Raw genomic sequence first — 12,370 nt, 5'->3', positions numbered from 1 at the left:
GGAACAGCTGTTGGGGAAGCTGCAGGAGCCAGTTCCAGCAAAGATGGTGGAGGATCAAGCCCCGTTTGTGGGAGTTTCTCAAGCTGAGTCCGCAGATGTGGATTTTCAAGTCCCAGTGATTAAGGTGGCATTCCACGGGCACAAGTTTGAAGAGGTTTTACTGGATGGGGGTTCCGGAGTCAATATTCTACCGGAGACCGTTTACCTCCGTATGAAGTTGGGAGCGTTAGCACCAGCACCTTTTCAAGTAAGGATGGCAGATCAGAGGCGACTTCAACCTTTGGGGATTCTCAAGAATCAATCTATTAAGGTGGGTGGTCTGTCGTTTCTTGTGAATTTTGTGGTGCTCCGGATGCAGGATAGTGGGTCTGCCTATGCCATGTTGCTAGGCCGCCCCTGGTTTAAAATTGCCCGTGTCAAGCAGGATTGGGAGGATAATACTGTGGTGATCAGGCAGGGCAAGAAGACAACTCGCTTATCCATGTTATCCAAAGTTCTCTTGAAGCAGGGGCAGAAGCCTTTATGTGCTCAGGGCATTCATTTGGCAAGTGATGTAGGTGAAGATGAGGAGGAGGCATATATGCAAGCAAATCCAACGGTAGTACCGGTCTTTGATGTAGATGTGGAAGCTATTGTCACCAGATATCAGAATACTGGACACCCTGTATCGGCAGTTCCGCAGAGTGTCGAGGGTGTGGAACAATCATCGGATGTGCCGACTGAAGACAGTGTGGTGCCCGAGCAGGAGATCCAGGTGGTACCAGGCCAGATCATGGAAGGCCAGACTTTTCAGAGGGCTGTGGAAGAAGCTTTAGCTGCCAAGGCTCAGCAGGTGCATTCTGTAACCGAGCAGGAAGCCATTATAGCAGCTGAACATCAATATGAACGGAGTTTGCAGAAGTCCATCAGGGTGGAGGAAGATGAATTACAGGACATGAATTTAGGTACTGCATCCGATCCTAAGATGGTTCGAGTCAGTGTGCATGTTGAAGGTCAATTTAAGGAGGACTTGCAGAAACTGTTAGTGGAGTTTCGAGATGTATTTGCTTGGGAGTATTCTGATATGAAGGGCATTGATCCAGCTTTACATCAGCACCGCATCAATTTGAAGAATGATGCTGTTCCTGTTATCCAACAGCGGTATCGCATGAATCCAAATTTCGCCAAGCAGGTCAAGGAGGAGCTGGATAAGCTATTACGGGTTGGGTTTATCAAGCAGGTCAATGAGGTGACTTGGCTGTCTCCCATTGTGGTCGTGCCAAAGAAGAATGGCAAGATCAGGGTGTGTGTGGATTACAGGAAGTTGAATGCTGCCACAATTACTGACCCATTTCCGTTACCGTTCTGTGATACCCTCCTTGATGCTGTGGCTGGTCATGAGATGTATAGTTTTTTGGATGGTTTCTCAGGGTATAATCAGATAAGGATGGCACCGGAGGATGTGGATAAGACGGCCTTTATTACTGAGTGGGGAGCATTTGCTTACACGGTGATGAGTTTTGGATTAAAGAATGGCCCACCATCATTTTCATTTGTGGCTCAGAAGGCATTTGAGCCATATCTGTTGGATTTTATGCGAGCCTTTCTTGATGATTTTAGTGTCTTTGGTAAAATGGCTTTGCACTTACAGCACCTGAGGCTCTGTTTGGAGCGCTGTCGGATGTTCCGCATAGCTCTTAATCCCTTCAAATGTGCTATTGCAGTAAGGCGTGGGATTCTCTTGGGCCATGTGGTGTCCCAGGAAGGCATCTTGATTGATGCTAAGAAGATTGAGGCCATTCAGAAGGCTTCCGCACCACGTAATCTTAAGGAGACAAGCAAGTTTTTGGGGCAGGTTAAGTGGCATAGTAGGTTTTTGCGATATCTTTCAGATGTGTGTGCACCCCTTACACATTTGACCAAGAAGGGAGTGGATTTTGTGTGGTCTCCAGTTCAAGAAAAGGCATTTCAAATTCTGAAGAAGATGTTGGTGGTGGCACCGATAGTGCAACCTCCTGATTGGGGGTTAGCGTTTCATGTTTTTGTAGATGCTTCGGACATTGCCATAGGGGCTGTCCTCATGCAGGAGAAGATTAAGGGCTGGTTTCGACCAGTGTACTATGCTAGCAAGATGTTGACAAGTGCTGAAAGGAATTATGCCGTCACGGAGAGGGAAGCTTTGGGGATGGTGTATTCTCTTCACAAGTTCCGGCACTATCTGTTGAGCAATAAGGTGGTTTTCCATGTAGATCATCAGGCCTTATTGTATCTGGTAAAGAAACCACACTTGACGGGTAGGTTAGCTAGGTGGATGCTTCTACTCCAGGAGTTTGACTTTCTGATCATACATACCCCGGGAAAGGAGCATGCTGTAGCGGATTATTTGAGTAGGTTGGAGATTGGGGAAGTAGCTGTAGGGGTGGATGATCACTTACCTGATTCGGTTTTGTTTTCAGCTACTGTGGCGATATTGGATTCTTGGTATGATCAGATGTTGAGTTTCTTGACAGATGGCACCATGCCAGTGGAATTTTCCACTGATCAACGGAGAAAGCTGGTACTCAGGAGTAAACCTTTTTTGGTAATTGCAGGTGCTCTGTACAAGAGGGGGATAGATCAGATTATCCGTCGCTGTGTCCCAGAATTTGAGCAATCAGCAGTTCTGCAAGAGGCTCATGGTGGAATTGCAGGTGGGCATTTTTATGGAGACATTACAGGTAAGAAGATTCTTCAATCTGGGCTTTGGTGGCCTACCGTGCTGAAGGATGCACACAATCATGCTAGGAGTTGCTTGGTTTGTCAACAGTTGGGGCAGCCTGGAGCTTCAGACCGCATGGCGGATAATCCGATTCTGCCGTTAGATCCTTTTCAGAAGTGGGGTTTGGATTTTGTTGGGCCAATCAAGCCTAAGTCCAAGCGGACAGGTTGTCGTTATATCTTGGTGGCTACTGATTACTGTATGAAGTGGGTGGAAGCTGTTGCTTTGAAAGATAATACCGCCAATAGTGTGGCTAGGTTTCTGTATCACAACATTATGACTAGGTTTGGGTGCCCAGTGGAATTGGTTAGTGATCGGGGTACTCATTTTCTCAATGCTGTCATTGCGGAGTTGACCAAGACTCATTTGATTATGCATAAGAAGTCTACTGCCTATCATCCTCAAGCCAATGGTCAAGCAGAGAGTTCCAATAAGATCTTGGTGAAGATTTTGAAGAAGATAGTAGCAGAGAATAGGGATGACTGGGATGTGAAGCTTGATTCTGCTCTATGGTCATTCCGTACAGCTTTTAAAGTCACTACAGGTCTGACACCCTTCAAGCTGGTGTATGGCTTGGAGGCGGTGGTTCCAATGGAATATGTAGTTCCTAGTTTGCGGGTGGCTATTGCTGATCGGTTATCACCGGAAGAATCTGTTCAGTTCCGACAGCGGATGCTGTATCAGCTCGAAGAGGATCGGATTGTTAGTGGGTATATCACAGAGGTGATTCAGCAAAGGCGGAAGGCTTGGGTAAGTAGACAGATCAAATTCAAAGTTTTTCAGGTTGGGGATTGGGTTTTGCTGTATAATTCGAAGCTTGGTCCTCATCCGGGTAAATTAAAGTTGCGGTACATAGGGCCGTACAAAATCATGGAGGATTGTGGTCAGGGTACTTTCCGACTTGCTGATATGTTTGGGACTCTGGTCGAGAAACCGATTAATGGTTTCCGACTGAAGAAGTTTGTGGGTCAGCCACCAGTGGTCGGAGTATCCGCAGAGGTCGGAGTTTTAGCAGACGGAGGAATATCCACACCAGTGGGCAAATTAGGCGAAGGTGTAAGTGGGGATGTGTTAGAAAATTTGGGAATGTCTGCTAGTGTACAAGTGGAGGATATTGATGGCAAGTCGGGCATGTGTGGTAGATTTGGCCGACTGGGTGACGTTGTGTTTTATATCACCACGTGTGGGGGTTTTTTCATGCACATTTCAATTTTGGCATGCTTTGAGGAGACTTTTTGCATGAATAACGCAGAGTGCTTAGCAAAGCTGAATTCCCTGCGTCAAGCGCTGGCTGAGATGGGGCGTTCGATGCCGCTTAAGGTGGTTCCTGTGGAGCGCTCTTCTCCCCGGCGACTGCGTCAGCAACCCGCCGCCAGTAAGGAGCTTTCTGTTCGTGCGTCTGTGGAGGCTGATGAAGATTTCGAGCCTGAGGATGCGCTGTCTGCTGAGGTAGGGGGGTTGGAAGCTACTACTTTGCAGGCTTTAATGGATCCTTTCTTGGATTTTTCTGTTCATCTGGATCTGTCAGAGGAGGCGACTACTCAGTGGTTGCAGACCATTGGGTTATGGGAGTTTGCATCTTTGCCGTGGGACAGATGGCGGGAGAATGTTTATGCCAAGACGCAGTTGGAGGTGATTCGTAAGAGGAATGGTTACCTCTCTGTGACTGTGGGTTTGACACCTCAATTGATAGCAGAAGTGTTTCATCTCCATTATGAAGAAACTGTGGCTGTGGCAAAGTGTTCGGATGTGGCCATGAGGAAGGAATTTGGGCTTCCACAGGGGTCTCGAGCCTATTACATGGTGAAGAATGTCGCTGAACCCCGTCGTCAGCATTTAAGATGGTACCTTGAGCGAATTTGTCAGGTAATTAAATTGGAATACATGTCAAAAGACAATTTTGCACCTTTGCTATATGCTGAGAAAGGGGGGAAAGTTAGTTGGGCTTCTTTGGTGCACACTAGAATTCTGCAGGAGGTGGAAATCACTGATAAGAGGAAGTCTCAAGTCACTTCTCGGCTGTCGGCGTTCTTAGCAGCTTTGTTTGAGAAGGTTCCTATTATTTCTGCCAGCAAATTGCCTCTTTTGCCGCGTCAACCAGGTTTTTCTGGGGGTGTGCATGGTGGTCCTGAAGAACCGGGTCAGGTTGACGTTGTCCCGGAGGGGGCAGTGGATTCTCCATTGGGGTTTGAGCATCAGCCTGAGAAGATGAATGTGTTTCAGGATTTGGTGGAAGCAGGCTATACTCGCTCCGAAGCCAAGGAGGTGTTGGTCTCACCAGATGTTCCGAAAGGGCTAGATTTGTTGCATCACGCCACAGAGTCTGTTGGTACTGATCCATCACTAGTTTCAGTGGGTAAGAAATTCACTTTTAGCAAGAAAAGAAAATTGGATGTGGATTCATCTGCGATCCAATCTGTGGTCAAGACGATGGATTTTACACCTGTTAAGTCAAATCAGTGGGATTCCGTTTTACTCGTAGCCAAGGAAGCAGAACAGAGTGTTCAGAGTGGAGAGTTGCAGGATGTGCTCTGGTCTTTGAATAAGGTCCAAGAGTATGTTCGGAAGCAGGAGAGTAGTATTGCAGATTGGAAACACCAGGTTCGGGTAATCCAAGAGCAGTCGCGATCAGAAGCTACTTATCAGCTTAAAGTCAATGAATCAGGAGGAGGAGTTAGTGAAAACTAAGATGTTGTTAGTTCTGGCTCAGGAGGTACTGGTTAAAGAGAAAGACCAGGTAGCAGAGTGTCAGAGAAATTTGGTGAAGACAAAGATGTCGTTGGGATTGTTTAAAGAATGGACAAATCAATTACAGGAGAAGATGCATATGGAGTTGGCTGTATTGTCTGAGCAAAATGTGGGTTTGCAGGTGGAGAATCAGATGTTAGCCCAACGTATTCAACCATTGTTGGCTATTGAAAGACAGATGTTATCTCAGAGTAATGAAGATGTAGAGGGAGTGTTAGTTTCAGAGTCTGATTTAGCAGTGATTAGGCGGAGCTTAACTGAGGTGGGAATCAAACTGTGGCAAGGTATCCGAGATCGGATTGAAGCCTGGGTGATGAAGCCATTTAATACCTTAAGTGGAGCTTTCATTTCTGAATCTGAGCAGATATTGTTGGATCAGGTAGCAGGTTTACAGTCTGAAAAGGATGCTTTGATGTTGAAATTGTTAGAGTTTGAGAAGCAAGTTCAAGCCATGTGTTTTATGGAGTTGCCTAATGAGGGACAGTTGGATACAGAGCAGGCTACTGTGGGGGATCATGGACAAACTGTGGAGATTATGTCGGAGGTTGAAAAGGAAGCAGTTGGCCAGGCTGAAGTCATTCAGATGGTGTCACAGGATATAATGCCTGCAGATCAGATTGCTGTTCCAGTTGTCAATCTGGAGCCGGTGGAAGATTCAAAGACTAAAGATGATCCGCCGAAGCCGTTGGAGCCGGTGGTGTTACCTCAGTAATTTATGCTTTTCTAGTGTTTTAGGATTTCTAGTTTAGTAGGATTTTGCTTTCAGTTTGCAGTTGTGTTTTCTTTTTGAAGCAATGTAAAGACAATGGATGGTTTGATCAGGGATTTATGGGTCCGAGTCGGGTTTTCTTGAAAACCCAACCACCGGGCTGTGCCATGTGTTAGGGGTTAACTTTACCTAAGTTGGAATATCCGAATTCTATGTATGTGAATGATCCTTTTGGGTAGTTGCTTAGGAATTCGTGAGAAGGGAGAGATATGAAGAGATGTAGTTAGTTAATCATGGGAAGGCGCATAACGGATATTCAGAATTGTAGAAGATGAAGAAGCGGAAATGTAATCCCTTACATGATTATGACATCAATGAATTCTGATCATCTGTTCAGGATTATTGTGTGTAGCGGATTTTCTGTAGGATGTTTTGTATTCTGTTTTACTGTTATGATTCTCTGCTAAAGGGAATGTCTTTGTGCTAGTGTTTGTTCTTTTTATGAGATTTCCATTACCAAGTATCAGGCATTTAGTGCCCAGATACAGTCGCCTAGGATACCCACGCGTGCGTCGAGGAAGATATTGGAACAGAGTTGGAGTTGTTTTCTGAAATCGAGCATGGATCTGGTTGATTGACCTTGCTGGTCTTCAATGGATGAGTCCATGGCTCCTTATATGGATCTGTTGGTTGATCTTGCTGATCTTCAACGAGAGTCCATCATGTTAAGTGATTATATTGCCAAGTATTATGGGCTAGGAACTATCGAAACGGCTCCTGAGCGTTCTAGTTGCCAATGATGCCATAGATACTCTGATGAAGGAATGATGGGAAATTAAGAATCAATTGGATAAATTGGAAGATGGTGATCAATGATACTATGGTTTTATTAAAGGATTGTTTTAAACTGGTTGAATCTGGTTGAAAAAGGCAATTTCATATTGGGTGTGTGAGTGGTGTGACTAGTTTTATTTTGCATGAACATCCGGCTAGGGGGCCTTGGAACTCTTTTCCTTGGTACCCGGGACAAAACCTAACCAAATTTTTAATTGGATCCCATCACTACAGTGGTTGGGCGGTTGGCTAACCCATGGGATTGGATGGGGTTAGGCTGGACTGATGGATCCGTAAATCGAGACTCAAACTTTTGTTTTTACGATAGAAAAAAAATAAATAAATCCCGGACAGAAACTGTTCTATGGATAGGAATCAACGGCTGTGCCTCTTGAATGGGGAAAAAAGCGTTGATCCCAATGATCCAAGTGCAAGTTTCTTCCTTGAACTGACTAAGTATCTTATAGATGTAATCGGATCATCTCGATCAGAAATGATCTTGACTACGTTAGAGTAAAAAGTTATCCTGGTGGAATCGCCCGTGCTTTCCGGTAGAGGAAGTTTTTCCGGGTTCGGAAATGGAACAACCGACGGATTAGTCTCTTATCCGGATATCCGTGGGCGAGGCCCCGAGTGTGGGATCCCTGTCCTGCGCGAGAAGCGCTACTTCTGCTGCCAGTACCCTGAATCCGTTGCTCGGTGGGAACAGGGATCTTACAGTTGGTATCAAAGCCAGGTTAATAAAGATCAACTGAGAAGACAAATATATCAAAAATTTATCAAGAGACACAAAAAGATTATAATTGTGTGAGATAATTCATACAATTTGATATTCAAACTGAAATTCGTAATTTGGTAATTGAGTCTTCAGATGGAAGTGCCGCAATTATATAGAATCCCTGACGTGCTTGAGGCCTAGACATGATAGTATTTACCTTATAATTCCAAGGGCCGTGACTACCCATATATACCGAGAGTATACTGCAGCTCTTTACTGACAGTATATACGAGTAAATCTAAGACTTGAAATTATAAGTGTTAATGCTATCCAGATGATGATTTTGAATGTGATTGATATGATTTTTAATTGTGTTTGAGAATTGATGAATTGATTTGGATTCTGATTGAAAATGCTGATTGAAAAATGTTGATTTTAAAAATTAGTTGAAATATAATGAAACCACAATGAGGGGGAATGGGACGAGTCCCTGTGATGATATTCATAACTAGAAAGATGATAACGAATTCAGCAAATCACTATGAGATTAGTGGGTTGTGCTGTCAGATTGCTACTGTTAATACTTGACCGGTAGATCGAGTTAAGGGATGTCAAATTGAGAACTTACTTGACTGAAATTTCCGTGGAGGAATGTTCCGAAGGAAACTTTTCGGTCTAATGGACCATTATCATGTTAAAGATATGAATGATATAATCTGAATGAATTGTTATTTAATGATGAGTTCTATATAAGGGATATTTATCCCAGTGTTCTGTTGGGTTGACTAGAATATAAGGAACCCCAGAATAAAATTGGATCTTAAGAAAAAGAGCTGTCCTCTACCTTGCGAGATGAGGACATCTCGCACTTTTTAAGTGGGGTAGAATGTAAGATTCCTCCCCAACCTTCGAAGCATACAGGGGTAAGAATCTTCCTTTCTGATCTTATAATTATTCCCTCTCTAAAATAAAAGAAAGTTTCTGTTTAAAAAAGGAAGACCCTTTCCCTAGAATACTTCTCAGGAGTCCCACCTGTTTTAAGGCTTTAGAACAATGAGTCCAGAAGTGAGAATCGGTGTTTTGGATACCAAGGTTTTGGTTTTCATTCGAGTACGGCCCAAAAGAAGTTCTTTATCTCTTGGGGAGTATAAGAAGTTATCCCCCAGATATTGTGACCCTTATATCTGAATTCAATGAAAGTAGGTGACTTAGCCTACAAGTTTCTTTTATTCCTTCATCTCAAAATTCTTAATGCCTTCTATAGAAAAATGTGTCAAACTCAAATCATGGAAAGACGGTAAAACTTCAGTGGCAAGTTACCGTTGGCTTCTAGGTTACGCTAGCTCCTTCCTTTATATAAGTCGTAATTTTTACTTGCCGCTCACAGTAATCTTACTCCCATCAATCTCCTTTCTTTCTTAATCTCCTTCATGGCTTGGCAACAGGAATTAGTTTTATCCCTGATGATTTCTCACCTTCAAGACGCAAGAGAGTCTGTGAAGAAAGACTTTATAGAACAGTATGAGCGCTCACTTTTTCCTCACCTAGGAACTTCCGTAGCGCAGACCAAATGGCGGACCTATCAAAACATAACTAGGGTAACACCCTGGGGTCAGCAGCACTTTCGTAACAATGTCCGCTTGGCCATGGTTATTGAAGCTTTGGGTTTGGGTCCCCGATACTACTGCGTCATGAGATCAAGGCATCTTGGGTTTTCTGAGCGGGTCTTCTTACTGGCGTGTTTTCTTCCTCATGAGAAGATATGCCTTTATCCCGTTTTTGGCTTGCCTCTCAGAGGTCCTTTTGTTAGATCACCTCATACCACTGAGATAGGTGCGGCAATAACCAGCAGAATCATTCCCATAGATGAGTTACCCTATACTTGTGCAGCTTGTGAGGACTGCTTTTGTGACCATATGATGGACGGGCTTATGGAAGTGTAAAGAGTTCTTCTATCTTTACTGTATAAGTTCCGTGAATGAATAAAGTTTAAATCTTGTTCTTATTTTGAATCTTGCTCTCTTTAAGACTTTTCTTGGTGGTTAATCTTGATTAAAATTTTTCTCTAAATCTCATATTCGTGCATCTTGTAAAATTATCCCAGTTTGCGAGATGAGGACATCTCGCATTTTTTAAGTGGGGTAGAATGTAAGATTCCTCCCCCAACCCCTTTTTGATGTCTAGTATCTTCCCCTGTAATCAATCCCTCTTCAGAAATATAAAGGCCTTGTTCTAACTGTTTTAGCCTAGAGAGAGAAAAATATGCTAGAGAGAGAATATTCAGATTATGAATATTTTTGGATATAAAATTAACTCATCTTATTAAAATAAGTTCCCCTGAAATAGAAATTCAAAAAGAATTTTCCAATGTGCAATTGGAATTAATTGGAAATAAGTATAAAGAACCTTAGTCTAAGGGTCTAGATTTTCAGAAATTTTTAGATTATGGTCCAATTAAGGTTCCTATGGGCCAATAGCATCAATCCATGTGTAGGGAGGAGATAAATCCAATTTGTAAAAGAAGATACCCAAAAATGAGTAAATGCTCACATAAGATGAAGAGTTGAAAATGTACAAGATTTATTAGTAAAAAAACTATGAGCAATATTAAAAATATGAGATATTTTGGGTATCCAAAAATGAGTAAATGCTCACATAAGATGAAGAGTTGAAAATGTACAAGGTTTATTAGTAAATAAACACATATGTAAGGAAGGGGAGTTCTTTAAAGGAGGTGCATATTTCACATAAGATGAAGAGTTGAAAATGTACAAGGTTTATTAGTAAATAAACACATATGTAAGGAAGGGGAGTTCTTTAAAGGAGGTGCATATTTCACATAAGATGAAGAGTTGAAAATGTACAAGGTTTATTAGTAAAAAAACTATGACACATATGTAAGGAAGAGGAGTTCTTTAAAGGAGGTGCATATTTCACATAAGATGAAGAGTTGAAAATGTACAAGGTTTATTAGTAAAAAACTATGAGCAATAAAATTTTGACACATATGTAAGGAAGGGGAATTCTTTAAAGGAGATGCATATTTCACATGCTTGAATGAGTTTTAAACTCAAAAATAATGTGATATTTTTATCTCTCATCTCTCTTGAACCAAACCAAATCAAAATGGAACCAAACCGAATCAAAAAGTAACCAAACTAGGTCCAAATCTAGTCCAAATTCAACCAAACTGACTTGGAAAATTCTAGAATCAGTTTGTTTGGTTAGGAGCTCAAATTTTCCTATAAATAGAAGCCTCCCCTTGTTGAAAAAAATATAGTGTCTTATGCTTTGTCACTCTACTCCACCTAAGCCAAAATATATAGTGTCTTATGCTTTGTCACTCTACTCCACCTAAGCCAAAATATATAGTGTAATATGCTTTGTCACTCTACTCCACCTAAGCCAAAATATATAATGTCTTATGCTTTGTCACTCTACTCCACCTAAGCCAAAATATATAGTGTCTTATGCTTTGTCACTCTACTCCACCTAAGCCAAAATATATAGTGTCTTATGCTTTGTTACTCTACTCCACCTAAGCCAAAATATATAGAGTCTTATGCTTTGTTACTCTACTCCACCTAAGCCAAATTATATAGAGTCTTATGCTTTGTTACTCTACTCCACCTAAGCCAAAATATAGAGTGTCTTATGCATTGTTACTCTACTCTACCTAAGCCAAGAGTTGTGAATTCTTTAATAATTCACTAGTTTTTGATACTTCTCTCTTTCTTCAATCCCCATTGGTGGCTCCATCAACATACTAAACCAATTGATTGGTTGGGGGCCTCTACCGTGAATAAAGAATCAAGCAAATTATAAGGTAAGTATATTGAATTTTGATCTTTCTATAATTTCTCAATGATTCTCTCTTCTCAACCCCTCTCAAGCTTGAGAAGTTTAATTGGTATGGTTTTTTAAATGCTATTGAAGTTAATTGGTGAATAGTAGTGAAGAGTTACATAATTTAATAAATGCTATAGAAGTTAATTTCCATTTATGTTTAAATTCTAATGGTTTTTATGTATTTTCTCTCTCTCACTCAAGAAATGGTCATACTCATGAACCATTCTCAATCCAAATGAAGCTTTTCATAAAGCCTTTCCTTAATCCAAGATTAAGCTATGCTTGAGGCCAAATTAATGGCTTTTTGCTATGCTTTTAGTTTATGCACATTGATGATTCAATCCATTATGGATTGATGACCCAATTAGAGACCATTCTAATTGTTTTCTTAATGATCCAATTAGAGACCATTATGGATTGATGATCCACTTAGAGACCATTATGGATTGATGATCCAATTAGAGACCATTCTAATTATTTCTTTAATAATGAGCTTTATCCCTTAGAAAAAAATTGAGATTTATCAGTCATAGTAGCGGAGCTATGGCAAAATTTTTATAGAAATTACGCATAAAATAAATTCATTCAAAGTATAAAAAGAGGAATTCCTACCATATTCTAGGAACTATCATCCTAGATTAATTAAAAGAATTTTACTATGCATGGAGATGTGGATGTTGCATGTAGATGTAGATGTATGGATGTGAGTGTGAATGTGGAGGTGGATGTATGCATGGGACGTGGATGTATGCATGTAGAAATAGATGTGTAGATG

The sequence above is a fragment of the Cibotium barometz genome, chromosome 45 (genome assembly GCF_041138505.1).
Source record: "Cibotium barometz isolate CiBa-2024 chromosome 45, ASM4113850v1, whole genome shotgun sequence".
Taxonomy (NCBI): domain Eukaryota; kingdom Viridiplantae; phylum Streptophyta; class Polypodiopsida; order Cyatheales; family Cibotiaceae; genus Cibotium; species Cibotium barometz.
This window is presented reverse-complemented; position numbering follows the sequence as displayed.